The 20,736-nt window shown below is 38.2% G+C and overlaps 1 protein-coding gene across 1 annotated transcript in view; it reads right to left on the bottom strand.

Annotated features, from left to right (window-relative positions):
- Positions 1–20,736, bottom strand: part of SCFD2 (sec1 family domain containing 2) — a 396,683-nt gene that overhangs the window by 245,263 nt on the left and 130,684 nt on the right. The gene's annotated exons all lie outside the window — the stretch shown is intronic.

Genomic DNA, 20,736 nt, shown 5'->3' with positions numbered 1-20,736 from the left:
GATATGGGGATATATGTATACCTATAGCTGATTCACTTTGTTATAAAGCAGAGACTAACACACCATTGTACAGCAATTATACTCCAATAAAGATGTTAAAAAAAAAAAGTGTAGTGCAGGCATGGGTAAAAGAGGTCAGCTTAGAAGTTGCCTGTGAAAACCACAACAATTATCTTAAGTATTATTTCAAAACATTTTGTATCACTTTACAGGAAGTAAGAAGGAAAGGGAGCTGCACTGTCCAAGGCCTCAAGCCCCCTTAGGAAAGTGACCAGGAACACAAAAATTCTACTCAGTAACAAAGCACCTTTCCTCACATCCACCACCTGCCTGCAGAAGCCTGTGAGCTGGGTGGCAACCCCGACCATAATCTCAGCGGGCTGGGCCATCTTACTCAGAAGCAAGTCTGGAACACTCTCTGCTCCAGAAGCGAAGTTTGGACAAACTTCAGAAGACGCCTAAATGCCAGATTGGAGACACACAGGCACAATCGTGAAGGCAGCCAACTTGACTTGAGTGGTCTCTCCTTTCCTTTCTCTGACTTTGCCCCTCCCTTTCTCCACCAAGTACTCAGAACTCACTGGCTTCTTCCTAGCACCAGTGAATGAGCCATTCCTCCTCTAAGAAATGAATGACTGGATGGCCGAACTCTTCCAGGAGGATTCTGCATTTTAAAAGAAGAGAAGAAAGACAGAATCTAAGAGGAAGTGAGATGACTCTTTAATGATTAAGTTTCTGGTTCAGTGGTAGCTGGGGAGCAACCACCTGTCATAGAAAGTCTTTCTAGAGCTCCTCAGATAACATTTTACAGAAATTAACTAAATGCCCTAGTACAGATTCAGAAGTAAGTATCTCATTTCCTTAAAGAGACAGTATGAAAGGGTGTGATTTAAGTCTCACTCTACCACTTAAAAGGCATTTAACATCTCTAGGCTTCAAGGTCTCGGTAAAAAGGAGGATAATACCACATCCCTCACCAGACTTTTAGCTCAGACTCAGACTTTCATGGAATATCAATGAAATGAGCACTTTATAAACTGTAAAGCAGTTTGTACTTGCTTTACTACTACATTTATTACTACTTTACCACATTCTTCACCAAAGCCATATTTCTATTCAGACAGAGGCCTGAGGTCCCAGATGTACTTATGCACCTCCAAAGATTCAGCAGCGCACTGCCCTTCACCACCTGGACTTGGCCACTTGTTGAGCAGTGTGCTTATGTCACTGCTACACTGCCTCATCTCCACACTGTCAACGCTCTCAGGCTCCCTGGGCACAACTTGATGGCTCCCTCATCCCTACGTAGTGGAGGCCACACCAGCAACATGCCCACATCCAACCCAATTAGTCCCGTGGAGGCTCTGGCCTCCCTCTTGGTCACCCTGAGAACACCACCTGAAAGAAAGGGCAGTTAACCCTCCTTATAATAAACTTTAAGACCAATGAAAGGCAGGGGGAATGGACAGAAGTGGCATAAAGTCTTAACCTAGCTCCTCCCCTGCAAACAGTTACAAGCAGCAGGAGTGCTACATACAGCTACAAGCAGCTGTGTTTCTTGGGAGGCAACGGCCAGCTCAATAATGCACCCTCTCGTGTCTGCTTTACTTCCTTCCCTGACTCATTTTCCTTTTCTCCTCAGTATTGCTGCTCTGCAATTCCACGTTCTTCCCCTTTTAAAGCATTTTCATACAACTTTTGCCTCAGACTCTGTTTCCTAGGAAAAGAAGACAAAGATAATTAGAGAGGCCGCAAAGATGAATTAGGCAATAGAGGGTCTTGATATTGCTCAAGTGTTAGGGAGGGAGGGAGGGAGGGAGGGAGGGAGGGAGAGGGGGAGGGAGGGAGGGGGGAGAGAGAGAGAGAGAGAGAAAGAGAGAGAGAGAGAGAGAAAGATAGGGAGGGAGAGAGAGAGAGAGAATGAGAGAGAGAGATGTGGCCACAAGTGTATATTTATAAAATTTTTGGAGGAGAAAGTCCTTGAGGAAAGGGGAAATCTCTGCCTGTGCTTCTGTAATCAATGAAAAATAAACAGTAACCAGTGTGATAAAAAAAAGGATCTAATTGTTACTTTAAGACTGATGGCATTTTAGTCCGGGGGAGCTTTGGAGTGCAAAGAAGTCTACACTCCTTGCACTGACGTGTAAGGCTCTCCAGGATCAGGTTTGCCTCCCTCCCCACCTTTACCTAGTACCACTCCTCTTCCCCCACCCCCTTCCTTCAGTCTGTTCTGGCCACGCTGGTCACCACCATTCAGTTCTTTTCAAGAGTCAGATCTGTGAACAATCTGAGTAGAAAACTCAATGTTAGACAAGTGCTATGAAGTACATGGTACCCAAGGAAATAACAGTGATTATTTTGGACCTGCTCTATCCAATACGGTAGCTGTTAGCCACATGTAGCTGGTGAATGTTTAAAATGTGGCTAGTCCAAATTGACCTAACTGTAAATGTAAAATATATGGTACCCAAGGAAATAACAGTGATTATTTTGGACCTGCTCTATCCAATACGGTAGCTGTTAGCCACATGTAGCTGGTGAATGTTTAAAATGTGGCTAGTCCAAATTGACCTAACTGTAAATGTAAAATATATACCATATTTTGAAGACTTATACAAAAAGGAACATATCTCATTAATAATTTATTTTATCTTATTGAGATGATAATATTTTCGACATATTTGGTTAAATAAAGTATATTGTTAACATCATTTCACCTATTTCCTTTTATCTTTTAATGTAGCTATTACAAATTTGAAATTACATGTGTGGCTGACATCGTAGCTCACATTATATTTCTATTGCACAGTGCTGCTCTACAGTCTACTACTTTCACCAAACCTCGAAGTTCAAAACTAGCACCAGGTATTCAACACTTATTGAGTTAGATATAATATATATCTTCACATTTAATTTTAATCCCTAAAAGTGAGATCATCTTATCTTTATTTTACTGGCAAGGAAGCTAAGGTTTAGAGATGGAGTAAATTGCCCAGAGTAGAAAATCAAGCACACAAGACTATTAGACCACAGAATGATGGACTCCCAAAGATGCCCAGGTCCTGATTCCCAGAACCTATGACTATGTTACCTTACTTGGCAAAAGGATCTTGAGATGGGGAGATTATCCTGGATTATTCATATAGGCCCAATGTAATCACAAGGGTTCTTATAAGAAGAAGGCAAAAGGGTCAAAGCTAGCAAAGACAATATGTGACAACAGAAGCATAGATAGGAGTAATGTACTTTGAAGATGGAGAAAGGGGTCATAAGCCAAGGAACGCAGGCAGCCTCTAGAAGCTGGAAAAGGCAGGGAAATGTCTTCTTTCCTGGCATCTTCAGAAAGAACGCAGTTCTGTCAACACCTTGATTTTAGCTCTGCAATACCCATTTCAACTTCTGACCTCCAGAACTGTAAGATAATAAATTTGTGCTCTTTTAACCCACTAACTGTGTGCTACTTTGCTACAGCAGCAATAGGAAAACTAATACAGAAGACCATTACTAATGCAGAGTCAGGGATTTGGAACCTGGTGAGCATTCTGGATTGTAGTCATTGTCCAGGGCTAGTAGTCAGGAAATAGTAGCAATAGTGACAATTATGATTTTAGGATATAAATTCATCCTCAAATGAAATGAGCCTATTTTAACTATAAAATGTAAAGCATGTTCATCTGATTTTTTTTAAAAGACTTAATTTTTTTAGAGCTGTTTTAGGTTTACAACAAAATTGAGAGAAAGGTACAGAGATTTCCCATATACCCCCAGCCCTGACACATGTATAGCCTCCCTCATTTTCAACACCACTTACCAAAGTGGTACTTTTTTTTTAAACCAAGAATGAACCTACACTGACACATCATAATAGCCCAAAGTTCACAGTTTACCTTAGGGTTCACTCTAGGTGTTGTACGTTCTATGGGTTTGGATAAACATGTAATGTCATATACCCATCACTGTAGAATCATCCAGAGTATTTTCACTGCCCTAAAAATCCTCTGTGCTCTGCCTATTCATCTCTCCCTCTGCTCCTAACCCCTGGCCACCACTGATCTTTTTATTGTCTCCATAGTTTTGCCTTTCCCGCAATGACGTATAATTAGAATCATACGGTATGCAACCTTTTTTGGATGGGGTCCTTTCACCTAGTGATAGGCATTTAAATTTCTCCATGTCTTTTCATTATTTTGAGCATGGAATAATACTCCATTGTCTGGATATACCACAGCTTATTTATCCATTCACCTACTGAAGGACATCTTCGTTGCTTCCAAATTTTGGCAGCTTTTAATCAACATCCATGGGCAGGTTTTTCTATGGACATAAGGTTTCAACTCCTTTGGGTAAATACCTAGGAGTGTGATTGCTGGATGGTATGCTAAGCGTAGTTTTAGTTTTGTAAGAAGCTGCTAGACAGTCTTTCAAAGTAGCTGTACTATTTTGCATTCCCAGCAGCAATTAATGAGAATTCTTGTTGCTCCACGTGCTTGTCAGCATTTGGTGTTGTCAGTGTCCCAGATTCTGGCCATTCTAATAGGTGTGTACTGCTATCTCATTGCTGTCCCTGATGACATATGATGTAGAATATCTTTCCATATGCTTATTAACCATCTGTATATCTTCTTTGGTGAGGTGTCTGTTAAGGTCTTTGGCCCATTTTTTAATTGTGTTGTTTGTTTTTGTACTGTTGAATTTTAAGAGTTCTTTGTGTATTTTGGATAACAGTCTTTTATCAGATGCATCTTTTGCAAATATTTTCTCCCAGTGGCTTGTCTTCTAATTCTCTTGATACTGTCTTTACAGAACAGATGCTTTTATATTTTAATGAAATCCAGCTTATCAATTATTTCTTCCATGGATTGTGTCTTTGATATTGTAACTAAAAAAGCATCACCATATCCAAGGTCATCTAGGTTTTCTCCTATTTTACCTTCTAGGAGTTTTATGATTTTGCAGTTTACATTTAGACCTATGATATATTTTGTGTTTATTTTTGTGGAGGTATAAAGTCTCTGTCTAGATTCACTTTTTTGTTTGTGGATGTCCAATTGTTCCAGCAATTTTTTTTTTCCAGCACCATTTTTTGAAGAGACTCCATTGCTCCATTGCATTGCTATTGCTCCTTTATCAAAGATCACTTAACTATATTTATGGGGGTCTATTTCTAGGCCCTCTATTCTGTTCCATTGATCTATTTGTCTATTCTTTTACCAATACCACACTGTCTTGATTAATGGAGTTTTATAATAATACTTGAAGTCAGGTAGCATCAGTCCTCCAACTTCATTTCTCTCCTTCAATATTGTATTGGCTATTCTGGGTCTTCTGCTTCTCCATATAGACTTTAGAATTAGTTTGTTGATATCCATAAAATAACTTCCTGGGATTTTCATTCAATTGCATTGAATCTATAGATCAATTTGGGAAAACTGACATCTTGACAATACTGAGTCTTCTTAGCTATGAACAAGGACTATCTCTCCATTTATTTGGTTCTTTGAGTTCCTTCATCAGAGTTTTGTAGTTTTCCTTATATACATTTTGTATACATTTTGTTAGATTTATAACTAAATATTTGATTTTGAGGGTGTGTTAACATAAATGGTGTTGTGTTTTTAATTTCAAACTCCACTTTTCATCTTTGCAATGTAGGAAGGCAACTGACTATTGATATTAACCTTCTATCCTGCAACCTTGCTATAGTCACTTATTAGTTGCAGTAATTTTTTTGTCTATTCTTTCTGATTTTCTATATAGGTGATCATGTCATCTGTAAAGATAGTTTTATGTTTTCTTTCTCAATCTGAATACTTTTTATTTCCTTTTCTTCCCTCATTGCTTTAACAAGGACTTTCAGTAAAATGTTGAAAGGAGTAGTGAGGGGACATCCTTGGCTTGTATCTGATCTTAGTGGGAAAGCTTCGAGTTTCTCAACATTAGTAGAAAAGCTTCCAAAGTTTTTTTCATAGATAGTTCCCTTCTATTCCTACTGGGAGTTTTACCGGGAGTTTTTTTTTTTTTTAAATCATGAATGGGTGCTGGATTTTGTCAAATGCTTTTTCTGCCTCTATTGATATGACCATATAATGTTTATGCTTTTTTTAGTCTGCTGATATGAGGGATTACATTGATTGATTTTTGAATGTTGAACCAGTCTTGCACATCTGAGATAAATCCCACTTGGTCATGGTATGTAATTCATTTAATACTCCTTTGGATTTGATTTGTTAATATTTTGTTGAGGAGTTTTGCATCTCTGTTCATGAGAGACATTGGTTTTAGTTTTCTTATAATGTTTTTGTGTGGTTTTGGTATTACGGTAATGCTAGCTTCACAGAATGAGCTAGAAGTATTCCCTTCACTTCTATCCTCTAAAAGAAATTGTAAAGAATTGGTATAATTTCTTCCTTAAGTATTTGGTAGAATTCACCACTGAACTAATCTGGGCATGGTGTTTTCTGTTTTGAAAGATTATTACCGATTCAATTTCTTTTAACTGTAGGACTATTCAGATCATCTATTTCTTCTTGTGTGAATTTTGGCAGATTGTGTCTTTCAAGGAATTGGGCCATTTCACCTAAGTTATCGAATTTGTAGGAAAAGAACTGTTCATAGCATTCCTTTGTTATCTTTCTAATTTCCATGGGACTTGTAGTGATGTCCCCACTCTTTCATTTCTGATATTAGTAATGTGTGTCCTCTTTTTTTTTCTTAGTTAGCCTGGCTAGCACCTTGTCGATTTTATTGATCTTTTCAAAGAATCAGCTTTTGATTTTATTGATTTTCTCTACTGATTTCCTATTTTCAATTTCACTGATATCTGCTCTAATTCCTATTTCTTTTCTTTTGCTTACTTCGGTTTAATTTGCTCTTCTTTTTCTTGTTTCCTAAGATAGAAACTTAGATTATTCATTTTAGATCTTCCTTCTTTTCTAATATAAGCCATCAGTGCTGTAAATTCCCTCTAAGCACTGCTTTTGCTGCATCCTACAAATTTTGTTAAGTTGTTTTCATTTTTAGTTACTTCAAAATAGTTTAAAATTTCTCCTGAGATTTCTTCTTAAACCATGTGTTATTTAGAAGTTTGTTTACTCTCTATGTATTTTGGAATTTTCCAGTTATCTTTCTGTTATTAATTTCTACTTTTATTCCATTGTGGTTTGAGAGCAGATATTATATTATTTCTATTCTTTTAAATTAGTTGAGATTTGTTTTATGATCCAGTTGTGGTCTAATATTCACATGTGTGAATTTTCCATGTAAGCCTGAGAAAAATCTGTATTCTGCTATTGCTGGATGAAGTAGTCTACAGATGTCCACTATATGCAGATGACAGATGGTATTGTAGAGTTCAGCTATGTCCTTCCTGACTTCCTGCCTGCTGGATCTGTCCATTTCTGAGAATGGTGTTGAAGTCTCCATCTATGAGAGAAATTCATCTATTTCTCCTTGCAGTTCTTGCCTCATGTAGTTTAATGCTCTGTTTTTAGGCATACACATTAAGAATTATTATGTTTTCTTGGAGAATTGACCCCTTTATTATTATATAATGATTTTTATCCCTGATAACTTTCCTAGTTCTGAACTCTGCTCTGTCTGAAATTAATACAGCTACCCCTACTTTCTTTTGATTAGTGCTAGCACAATATATTTTTCTCTATCCATTTACTTTTTTTTTTCTTTTAATTTTTTTGGCTGCATTGGGTCTTCGTGGATGCATGCAGGCTTTCTCTAGTTGCAGTGAGCAGGGGCTACTCTTCATTGCAGTGTGCAGGCTCCTCATTGCGGTGGCTTCTCTGGTTGTGAAGCATGGGGTCTAGGCACATGGGCCTCAGTAGTTGCAGCACGCGGGCTCAGCAGTTGCAGCACACAGGCCCTAGAGCATGCGGACTTCGGTAGTTGCGGCACATGGGCTCAGTAGTTGTGGCTCGTGGGCTCCAGAGCACAGGCTCAGTAGCTGTGGCGCACGGACTTAGTTGCTCCGCGGCATGTGGGATCTTCCCGGACCAGGGATCTAACCCATGTCCCACTGTGCCACGAGGGAAGTTCTATCCATTTACTTTTAATCTATCTGGGTCTTTACATTTAAAGTGGGTTTCTTATATATAACATATAGTTGGGTCATATTTCTTTTGATCCACTCTGTTAATCTCTTTTAATTGGTACATTTAGACCATTGACATTGAAAGTGATTATTGATATAGTTGGATTAGTATCTACCATATTCATAACTGTTTTCTCTTTGTTGCCTTTTATCTTTGTTCTTATTTTTGTCTTCCAATCTCTTTTTGCCTTTGTGCTTTTAACTGAACATTTTATATGATTCAATTTTCTCTTCTTTCCTAACATACCAGTTTTATAGCCTTTTTTTTTTATGTAGTGGCCCTAGAATTTGTGATATACACTTGCAACTATTCCAGGTCTACTTTCAAATAACATTATGAAACTTCACAGGTAGTGAGTCCCTTATAATAATAAAAAAATAATCCTAATTCCTTTTTCTCCCATTCCTTGTATTATTGCTGTCATTCATTTCACATATATGTAAGTATACATATATATCATAAGCATAAATATGATATATAGATAAGCATACAAATGTATTATAATGTTGCTATTATTATCTTGAACAAACTGTTGTCTATTAGATCAATTAAGAATAAGAAAAATAAAAAGTTTTTATTTTACCTTGACATTTCTTCTTTGATGTTCTTTTCTTTATGCAGATCTTAGTTTCTGACCTATACTATTTTCCCCCTCTCTAAAGAACTTCTTTTATCATTTCTTGCAAGGCAGGTCTACTGGTAACAAATTCTCTTTTGTTTGTCTGAAAAAGTCTTTATTTCCCCTTCACTTTTGAAGGATTATTTTTCAGGATACAGAATTCCAGGTTGGTGAGTTTTTTCTTTCAATACTTTAAATATTTCACTCCATTCTCTTCTTGCTTGCATAGTTTCTGAGAAGAAGCTGGATGTAATTCTTATATTTGTTTTTCTATAGATAAGATATTTAGATATTTTCTATAGATAAGATATCCCTCTGGCTTCTTTCAGAATTTTTCTCTTTATCTTTGATTTTTCTGTAATTTGAAAATAATACACCTAGGTGTTAATTTTTGGCATTTATCAGATATGCTTGGTGTTCTCTGAGCTTCCTCGATCTGTGACTGTGTGTCTGACATTAATTTGGGGAAATTCTCAGTCATTATTGATTCAAATATTTCTTCTGTTCCTTTCTTCTCCTTCTGATATTCCCATTACACTTTATGTTACACATTTTGTAGCTGTCCCACAGTCCTTGGATATTCTGTTCTGTTTTTGTTTTATTCTTTTTCCTCTTTGCTTTTCAGTTTCTGAGGATTCTATTGATATATTCACTAGCTCAGAGATTCTTTCCTCAGCCATATCCAGTTTACTAATAGGAACATCAAAGGCATTCTTCATTTCTTTTGCAGTGTTTTTTATCTCTAGCATTTCTTTTTGATTCTCTCCTTGGATTTCCATCCCTCTGCTTACATTGCCCACCTGTTCCTGCATTCTGTCTACTTTATCCAATGCAGCCCTTAGCATATTAACCATAGTTGTTTGAAGGTCCCAATCTGATAATTCCAACATCCCTGCCATATCTAGTTCTGATGTTACTCTGTCTCTTCAAATTGTGTTTTTTACCTTTTGGTAACCCTTGTAACTTTTTGTGATAGCTGGATATGATGTACCAGGTAAAAGGAAGTGCTATATACAGACCTTTAGTAATGTGGTAGTGAGGTGTAGGGGTTGGAGAAGAATTCTGTTGTCCTATAATGAGATCTCAGAGTTTTAATAAGCAAATGCCTCTGGACTGTGAACTTCAGAAGCATTTCTCAGTCCTTTTCTCCTCCCTTAGGTGGAACAGGATGGCTGGAGTGAGCTGGACTTGGGTATTTCCCTTTCCTAGGTTCTGATAATACCCCAGCAGGTTAGGCTCTGTTTAACTACTTTCCCCTGAGGGTAGGCCTTCTTGAGAAGAATAGAGTGCTCTGGCATACTTTAAAATGGTTCCTTTTCCCTTTTGAAAGCCCAAGGGGAATTTTTCTCCTATATTTATTGTATAAGTATAGTCAAGTTCCTGGAGGTAAATATCCTAACACTGTAGGGGCTGTCCTATGACTGGATTTCCCTGGAGTTTTCAACTCTCTGAGTTAGTTCTTCACATTGAGCCTCCAGCAGTTCGTCAATTACAGTTCCTGTTTCCCTACCCAGCACTGGTCCTTGTGGCAGTTTCCACTTGTGAGTCTCTGCTCTGAGGAGCTGCAACTCCCTGTGTTTGTCTGTCTGTCTCTCCAATCTCAAGAGCAGCAGTTTGCCCTCCCCTCTCTTGCAATCCAAGGAGGGTTGTTGATTTTTTATTCTGTTTAGCTTCTTGTTTGTTATGCTGGAGTGGAAATTTCCAAGTTGTGAAACTAGAAACCAGCAGTCTGTTTATGTGATTTTTATTATCCTGATCACAAACCATTTCATTTAAAAGGGCCCCCATGACATTCTAAGGGAATGCTTTTAAATGCTGAGCAACTCATTCTTTGGGATACCCAATTAATATTGTTACCCTTGTGCCATAGAAGGCCACATGGAAAAGCAGAAGAACAGAGACGTTTCGTCAGACAGACATGGCTACAAATCCCTGCTTTCCAACAGGCTAAGTGACCTTGGACAAGCTATGGCGACTTCGAAGAGCTTCAACAGCCACATCCAGAAAAGAAGAGCTGCTTGTAGAATTATTCTGGAAATTAATGATAAAGCATATATATATATATATATATATATATAAGATGACAGATGTTTTATATATATATATATGAGATGACAGATGTTAACTAAACTGAGTATGGTAATCATTTCACAATATATGTTAAGTCATCATTAGGCTGTACACCTAAAACTTACACAGTGCTGTACGTCAATTATATCTCAATAAAACTGGAGGGGGGAAAGATAAAAATAATACAGTATATAAAGCCAGTGCTTAGCAAGTGAAATCTATTATTATTACTATCAGTCAGTCTCAAGGCCTTTACCCTTGCTACTCTCTCTTCCTGGAACCCTTCCCCTCAGACATCTGTGTGGCTGCCCCCTCACCTCCTCAGGTCTTACTTAAGTGCCACTTCTCAGGGAGTAACCTGACAAATTACAACAGTCTTCACCAGTTTACTCCATCTCCCTTCTCTGCTTTATATTTCTCCATAGAATTTTCACCATCTATTTCCTACATATTTTGTTTATTTGTTTACTGTCTGTCTCACCTTACTAAAATGCTCAGTGAGGCTAGGATTGTTGTCTGTTTTGTTCACTGCTATATCCCTAGTGTCTAAAATGTGTATGATACGTAGTAGGAACTCAATATTTGTTGAATGAATGGATGACTGAATAAATAGTCTCTGAAATAATCACCCTAGGCACAATACAGTTTTTTCTAAGTCGTCTTTCCTCAGGTGCACTTTTTTTGTTGTGGTGGTAAAAACAAACAAACAAACAAAACACATAGCACAAAATTTGCCATTTTTAAGTGTACAGTTCAGTGGCGTTAAATACACTCACATTATTGTGCAACCATCACCACCATCTGTCTCCAGAAAGTTTTCATCTTCCCAAAGTGAAACTCTATGCCTGTTAAACACTAACTCCCCAAAGACCCCTCCCCCAGGCCCCAGAAACCACAACCCTACTTTCTGTCTATGAATTTGACTACTCTATATATCTCATTTAAGTAAAATCATAAAATATGTATCCTTTTGTGTCTGGCTTATTTCAGTTAACAAGATGTCTTCAATATTCATCCACGTTGTAGCACGTATCGGAATTTCCTTCCTTTTTGAGGCTGAATAATATTCCATTGTGTGTATACACATTTTTAGTCTATCTATCGGTAGACATTTGGGTTGTTTCCACATTTTGGTTATTGTGAATAATGCTGTTATGAACAGGGGTGTATCAAATGTACTTTTTATAGAAAGTAAAAACAGAATGAGGCCTTAGAGGTCATGGATATCATTGGCCAATATGCCAATGTCCTTTCTTTGCCTTAGTGGCAAATAGAAAAAAATCTGTGAAGCAAATTAGCTGCTTGAGGAATAGAAATCATTAATTCTACATTGGTAATGCCTAATATATTTTTCCTTCACGCTTGTGAAACATGCCTATTGTATGAAAAGGTCCACAGAAAGATATGAAGGTTGGAAGACAAAACAGAAAGAAGATTTGAACTTACAAGAAAAAAAATTGAGACAAATATAAAGTAATTCCCTAGCTTGAAAAAGGCAAAGTTTCTGAAAATGAGGAAAAAGGATTATGGCAACCTGAAGTAAAATAAAGTGCTTTCCCTACTCCTCACACAAATGGTGATATGTGAACACAGGAAGCAAGGTGGAGCCCATTCACCACCAAGGCAGCCAGCAATCAAGACTTGGCTTGAAGGGACTAGAAGGACCAAAGATCATATCCTGAGGATCAGAAGTTGCTGTAATATCGAAGATGCTGACAAAGAAAGACTCTCCACATACTGGATTCTTTGTAATGTAGGCCCACACAATAAGATTAAACATTTAGTGGTATTTGGGAAAAGGGGTATGTGGGGGTGAATGGAAGAAATATAATAGAAGAGTTGTGATTCTGTAAAACACTAACTTCATGGCTTTTACCCCTTATAAAAAAATGAATGTGTTATACTATTAATCAGCTCTTCCTCTGGAAAACCTTTCTAACCTGCTCCATCTAATAATAACCCCTTTGCTTAGAATTCCTCATCCTCCTTTTCTACCTGGTAATTCCTACTTATTCTATAATATCCAATTTATATGTCCCCCTCCTCTGAGAAGTCTTCTCAGACTGGTGAGATCCTCAGCATCACAGATACTGATGTTTCCTCCTAGGCATCCCCATAATATTTTGTATCCTCTTCTAGAACTTAGCCCACTGTACTATAATTATTTGTGTACATGACTTTCCCATTTGGCTACCATGTCCAAGGCACATGTTTCATTTATTTGTAGGTTACCATCTCCTAGTAACTGATCCAGCTGGACTTGAACAATGACAGGGGAAGCAAAACTAACTTATGAAGAATCAACCAAATATTTTGCAGCAACACTGATATGGCCAAAGTATAAATAACAGATCAAAAAATTCCAACCCTAAAACAGTGTCACATTTCAAGATATCCAACAGGCCAGTTGCTTCTAGGCATTTCCAGATGCTACTTGTAATCTGGCAAGTGAACCAAGACACTTGATTTGGGTTTTAATTTTGTTGAAAAATCATGTAAAAATTACCTGGTAACCTAGGATAAAGACAGTGCCAGATGCTAAAATTTTGCATTAATTAAACTGTCCATCAAAACCAGGAGAAGAAAGGAAGAGTTTTTTCTTCATATGAGACTAATCTCTGTAACTTGAAATGTTTACCCCAAGAAAGCACTTCATTATTTGAAATTCTCAAGATTAATAATGTCATATGTTTTATTTTCTTAACAGCACAGATTATTGGTGGGCTATTTATTATTAAAGGGGGACCACAGTGTTCTAGAGTATTACTGTGCTAGATACTATGATAAGCTCTTTTGCTAAAATAATGCACACACACAATACAATCATTTATAAATGATAATAAACTTACGTTTTAATTCATTGCTGGCTTGTAAGAAAGTAAAGAAAATCTGTCCAGGCAAACAAACTAAAGCACAGTGAGGTGGCAACCAGTGAGCTGAAACCAGACTTTGGTTAATGAGCCAACAGAAAGCTGGTGTTGCCTTGGGGAAACTAGTGGCTTTTGCATAGGAATCCAGAAATTTGGCCTTGAGCACCCTTCAAGGTGAGAGAGCTGAATCTGCATTTGCTACGTTAATTCAGGACCCTGAAGTGGACTACAGCAGTCGTGGCATGTTGGTAGTGTCCCTAGAGACCGTTAGCTCCAAGGGAGGAGCCTAACCAAATCATCTCTGAAGGAACACACTCCTCATTCAGGCCTGCAGAATTACCAAATGTTATTCTCCCAGAAATGAGCTCACAACCAAAAACTTTAAAACACTCAAGGAAGCAAGCCATGGATGAGTCAGCAGACACACCATTAGCAGATTCAGACCCAGTGACTTCAGGACTGAAATTATCAACTAAAGAATATAAACTGATTATACATAAAATGTTCAAAGAAGTAAAAAGCGAAATTTTTTTAAAGGTGGGAATAATAGACTATCAAAAATAACCTGAAGTTTTTTTTAAAAAAAGGAATAAAGCAGAGTTTTTAAAAGAGAAAAATACAGTATTTGAAATTCAAATTCAAATGTTGACTCCAAATACTGAAGAGAAAAATAATGAAATAGAAGATAAATCTGAAGATATTACCATAAATATGGCAAAGAAACAAAAGACAAAAATATGAAAAGATGATTAAATTAGAAGGTCTAAAACAGGTCTAATTGGAGTCCCAGAGTGAAAAAAATAGAGAAGAGACATAATACTAGCAGATATAATACATGAGAATTTTTTAGAATTGAAGAAAAGCATAAATCCACAGACACAAGATATACAATGTATACCAAGCAGGGCAAATGGAAAGAAATCCACAATTAGACACTGTAACAGTATAATGAAATTGTAAAATAATAATAATATAAACAGATACACACAAACACAAATCTGAAAAGAAATCAAAGAAAAATGGATTACAGTTAAAGGAATTGATATTACAGTGACTACAGATGTCTCAATAGCAGTAATAGAGACTGGATATAGAAGGATAAATGATATTGTCGAAGTCCTGAGTACTAGTCATCTTTGTGCAGTTAGCTCCTATTCTATTGCCAATCACACACTAAACTGCTCAGAAAACACTGGTTGAAGAAATCAACTTATTCTTCATCTCTATGCCAATTAAGTGATTAAATTAGCCGCTAGGAAGAATAAATCGAGACTCACAGTAATGAAATCTGAAATTGGCTTATTTCCTCATTTTTTTAGAGTCTTGGGGCGGGAGAAGGCAATAATACATTCACCACAAAGTGAAAAACATCTGCTAATATGAAACAGTTCATCCCTGTACCCTACATCTCACTCCTGCTCTCAGTCAAGAGAAATGCCTTTTATTCAGCACAGCTGGCATGGAATGTTTTTGCTTATAATAAAGATTCATATCATTCACACAAATGTTGCTGCCTGTACTGTGCAGCACAGATGGCCGTTTTGAATGTTTGTGACAGACCATTGCACCACACTGTCTGGAGAAAGTCTGACTCAGCTCCAATTTCAGTTTACTTTGGGGTTTCAGGTTCTGCTGACTGCACACCAAACTTTTTTCCCCAACAATGGCTGCACGTATTTAGCCATCCCCATAGAATTCCACAAGAATTTGAATTGAAATTCAGGAATGCATAAGGTACCTAACAAATAGCAAAAGCTTCAGATCACTTTTAGAGTTAATAATTTTTCCACTAAGTAAAAAGCAAATACTATTAGTACAGAAATAAAATTTATTTCTTAAAACAAAGCCATGTAAGCTGATATATTGTAGCTTCGTTTGAATTTCCTGTTTTTGGAGACTAGGAAATTGGATGTACAATTCACTTGAGACAAAAATTGTAGTATTTTCCAAATTATCCAAATATAAATGCCCCAACATCCAACTAAATTTAAAATTTCATTTGCACATGGAGTGAGACTAAATAAATGGTTTAATCTGCAAGTAATTCATTGAGTTCATATGATAATCATGTTTTTCTGAAATCTTTCCATTTTCTTTAGCATTTATTGTAGGCCAAAATTAACTCCTGAGTTAAGTGAAATATTACCATGAATCATATTTATATTTGCAGTTAGTTTATTTATGCCTTGTCTCTTTCTTTTTTTTTTTTTCCAAAAGGAAAAAAATAAGACAGTGAAAAAGGAGCAGTGACTAATTTAGAAACACTGTGGTATCTTTAAATTTGCCTCCATGGAATATTTTATCAGACTACAGGCCATGACAGTTTTAGAAATTGAAAAGCACATATCTATCATGTAAAACAACTGCCCCTTCCAGTGACTTTGGATATGTCACTTAGGCACTGTCCTCATCTATAAAACTAGAGCACTGCACAAGTGAATTTCAAAGGTTCCTGGTTCCAGCTTTACAATCTCATGATACTTATGGAATCTTTACACCTCCAAGTTCCTGGCTTCCTTAATTATTCATTAAGCATCCATCACCAGGGCTTCCCTGGTGGCGCAGTGGTTAAGAATCCGCCTGCAAAGGTCAGAGACACGGGTTCGAGCCCTGGTCTGTGAAGATCCCACATGCCACAGAGGAACAAAGCCCATGTGCCTCCACTACTGAGCCTGCACTCTGGAGCCTGCAAGCCACAACTGCTGAGCCCGCGTGCCACAACTACTGAAGCCCGCACGCCTACAGCCCGTGTTCTGCAACAAGAGAAGACACCGCAATGAGAAGCCCACGCACCGCAACAGAGAGTAGCCCCCGCTCGCCACAACTAGAGAAAGCCCGTGCGCAGCAACAAAGACCCAACACAGCCAAAAAAAAAAAAAGAATCCATCACCAAGGCTGTGAAATCATAACCAGAGTGATGGTTTGTTGCCAATTCCATTCTTTATAGCTCTCTACCTTCCACATAATAGCCCATTTTCAATTATTTCTATCTATTCAAATGATATTTCTTCACTTTATTTTACAGAAGTTACATTAAATTGAGCAAGACCTCTCAATGTTGAAGATAATAATGGAATGTACCATAATAAAAATGTATCATTGAATATTTAGATTTAAATTAAATAACACAGTCAAACTAAAAACATGCCTATCTCCAAAAACTTCTCCCGAAAGTCTGCAACTTAACGCGTAAGTAGAATACACTTTGCTAAGCTGAAAAATATTAGATAGACTTTTAAATAAAGATACAGATAATCTGTATCTGAAAATACAGATAACACCAAAAGGAGATTCATTTTTGTGAACTGATGGAATATAGTACATAGTTGAAATATATTGCTCAAACACTCCTTCAAGCTCTCCTTGGGGCTTTTTGGGAGTGAACCAATGCGATACCTTGGGGAGGAAATGGGACTATTGGCCAGCAGATCACTGAGCCAACACACAAATGCTCTCACTCCCACCACACCGAAATCACCTCTACTCCCATAAGCCTAGAGGAAGGACCCGAATGGGGAAAATGGAGCAACTGCCAGGCTCAGCAAGTGGGCATCTGAGGACAAGCCTTCTAGCCCACTGTCCTAACTCTTCCGTGAGCAGGCTGCCAGCCAGGTGGGTCAGAAAGAAGCACTTATCAAACATGTCGACATAAATGAAATCAAATGTGCTTCCCCCTCCTCTACTTCATCTTCCCTTTCTATTAGCTTTATCCCCCTCTTCTCCCTTCTCTTCATCCATTCTTACATTTATTTAACAAATATGTATCCAGGCACTAGGTGCTAGACAGAAGGGACATGCCCCCTTACACAGCTCATTGTCTAGTGGGGGGAGTGACATATGAACAGCCAATTACAATACAGAGGGTTGGTCTGAAGCTAGTGAATAGAATTCCTGATGTTATGGTACAGTACATTTGAGGCACCCAATCCAGAATTGGGAAATCAGGTAAAGTTTCCTGGAGGAAGTAAAGACGATGAAAAATCTGGAGGAAAGATGGTCAGAGAGTAGACTAGGAGAGGGGAAAGAGGATTAAGGAATGTTTTTGGAAGTCAACATAAATCAAGGGAAAAATCCTAAGAAATGAAAATTACCATTTAACAGGATTATAATAAGAACATACCCAAGCTCTGGGGCTCTTATGAAAACTTCCATCTCCCTTACATTTTGGTTATTTGGATGATGGAGCTACATTCCATTTCTACATCCACAGGTGGCCTGAGAGAACAATAGGCTGTCTGCTCTTGGCTTCATAACTGCATGACACTGACACACAGAACAGTTAATCCGAGCAAGTACCACAGTTAATCCAAGCAAGGACAATGACGCAGCCAATTCCATCAGCATTTTCTGATATAACAAATGCCTTTCAAAGATTACTAAATTAACTAGGAGATGTAATCTACTCCAAAGAAATGTCCCATAGAAATAAGTAATTCATTTCACTGACTTCAGTGCTGTAACTAATAGTAATAGCCATTTTAGTAGAGCTTGTTTCCTATGCCCCAGTATTCTACGTCCTTACTTCACGTAGTAACAAAAACACCCCTTTAGCCTGGCACATGGCCACCCAGAAAAAGACTACATTTTCCAGTCTCCCTTGCAACTAGGTATGGCCATGTAACTAAGGGGTGACCAGTGGGATGGTGAGCTGTGGTGATAGGTGGAACTTCTGGGTCATGATCTTAAAGGGAACATGCTGTACCCACCACTACCCTTCTGTCCCCATTTTTTTAATCTGTGGGATAAGGAAATGCTTGTGAAAGTTAGAGCAGCTCTTTGGGATCATAAAATGGAAATATAAAAACAACCAAATTGAGGATGCCTGGGCCCCCAGCACCAAGAAGCTGCCTTATTAGTCGCAGACCACTGATGGAGATTCTTACATAAGAGAGAGTGATATTTCTATCTTGCTTCTGTCTACCGTATTTTAGAGGCTACTTATTATAGCAGCCTAATACGTATCCTAACGAACTGGACCATCATCTGCCTTGTGAGTCCAAAGGCCTTTCCAGATGGTCGGTGCACTGCCCCGAAGCAAATATTTGGCAACAAGGAACTCAACTCATCAACACCTCATTTTTGTACTTATTATTTGCTTCATGTCAAATGGCAACAGTGTTAAGCAGAAAGAACAAACTTCATTTGTTATCATGAGTCCTTGCAGAAGCTTGGAAACTCTTTACTCGCTCTAATATACCCAGGCCGCCCATGAAACAGTCTTTCTAGCAGCTACAAGAGATTAGCTTTCCTGATGAGCAAGCATTCTCTTTGTAGGTTGTTTTATTGTGATGATTTTGACTCATCTCTTGCTCAGGGTGAAAAAAACTTTTAAAACAAATTAAATGAAATACAAAAATGGCCTCCCCAAACAGAAGCCAGTGAACATTATCAATTGCTAATCAACTCTTACACATTACAGAGTCTATTACCTCAGGCCACAGGGACTGACTCAGTGGGACTCACAATTCAAAGGGAAGTATGGATAGTAATGAATTCTCTGGAAATAATCCTTTGCAATATTAAGTTCAAGACAAGAATGTATATAAGAACCATATCACAAAACATCTTATCTTACTCCCTTAAGTAGTAGAACCATGGCAATTTTGACCTAGAATAATATTTTGCACTAGCAAACCAACAGACTGATATCCTTAAAAATATTGGTCTGAACAGGAAACTAGTATTTTTAGATAGATTACAGAAGCAATTTCCAATTTTCAATATACTTTGAATTATAATACACGATACCCTTATTTGTTTGATTTCAAGTAGCTCTTCATTACGCAAAGTGCTTTCACAAATTAAAATTTAAAAATTTTAGCTGACCTAGTAGAGAAGGGAGAGAAAAACCTCCCAGGAAGATGCAGGGACTGTGCTGGACTCTGTGGATCCCAGGAAGACAACATTATCCGCGACCTTAAACTGTTCAAAGTCTAATGAGGGAGGCGGGGTAAGGGAGGGCTGGACAGAGACAGGCCCTCAAACCCAAGCACGCGCAGTGTGTTATTTGCCCTAACAGCTGTCAACAAAAGGTGCCATGTGGGGCACAGAGGAGGGGTTGATTCTATCCAGAGACAAGACCAGAAATATTCACAGAAGAAGTGACATGAAGGATGAGGCTTTATGCATGGCCCCCTTGAAATCTTTCAGAATGAAGGATTAGTACTGTGAAGCCAGAGTAGAGGTTCTCAACCTGAATGATACTGTCTCTCTCGGGGGCATCTAGAAATGTGAGTGGGGGGGGTGAGGGGGATTGACGGAATAACTGGGGAGCACTACAGGCTTTAGTGTGAAGGTGGAAAGGGGGGCTAGGGGCACTAAATATCCTTCAGTGCCCATGGCAGACTTGCACAAAAAAGTCCAAAGTGCCAATTGCATCTCTCCTGGAGGACAGGGTAGGTGAAGTTATGTGGTGGGACAAAAGACAAGGGTGAAAGTGTCTTCAAAATGGCCTTTATAATTTTTCTCTCTTCTCTCCCATTATGCAGGCTGTACTCCCCAGGGCTGTACGATATGGCTGTATACTGTACATTTAGGGGACACAATTAAAATTATAGACATCATAGATTTGTGTATTGATTATGAACATTTTCCAGCAGAAGCAGTGGAGTGAATTGAGGAAAGAGGACCTTTTCTTATTCCTATTAAGATATCATCTAGACTAGTGGTAGTTCTATTTTTCTCTCCATCTCCACACATGTAACAATGACAACTGGTCCTAGTGGGGAAGGAAGTGATAGTTCTGATAAGTATAGATGGAGAGAAGAGAAGAGTAAAGCAGATGGTCTGGTTTCTCACTGTGTCCCACCCAAGTGTTCCATGAATATTAAAGATTATCAACAGCTGAGCCCAGGCTTCGGTCCACCTACACTGACCTTGTGCCTGTAGCCTGCCCTCAAAGCTTGGAACTGGCTTCTAGTCTCAAGGTATGATAGAGCAAGGTCTACCGGTCATCATCTATTTGACCTAGTCCTAGCCCCAGGTTTCACACTGCTATACAGCGCTGTTCCCAAGTTCCCATTCTGGGTTTCAAGTTTCCTGCTTCCTGGTTTCTGATTACTGTTCCCTGGCA

Source organism: Lagenorhynchus albirostris, chromosome 4 (genome assembly GCF_949774975.1).
Source record: "Lagenorhynchus albirostris chromosome 4, mLagAlb1.1, whole genome shotgun sequence".
NCBI lineage: Eukaryota > Metazoa > Chordata > Mammalia > Artiodactyla > Delphinidae > Lagenorhynchus > Lagenorhynchus albirostris.
This window is presented reverse-complemented; position numbering and strand designations above follow the sequence as displayed.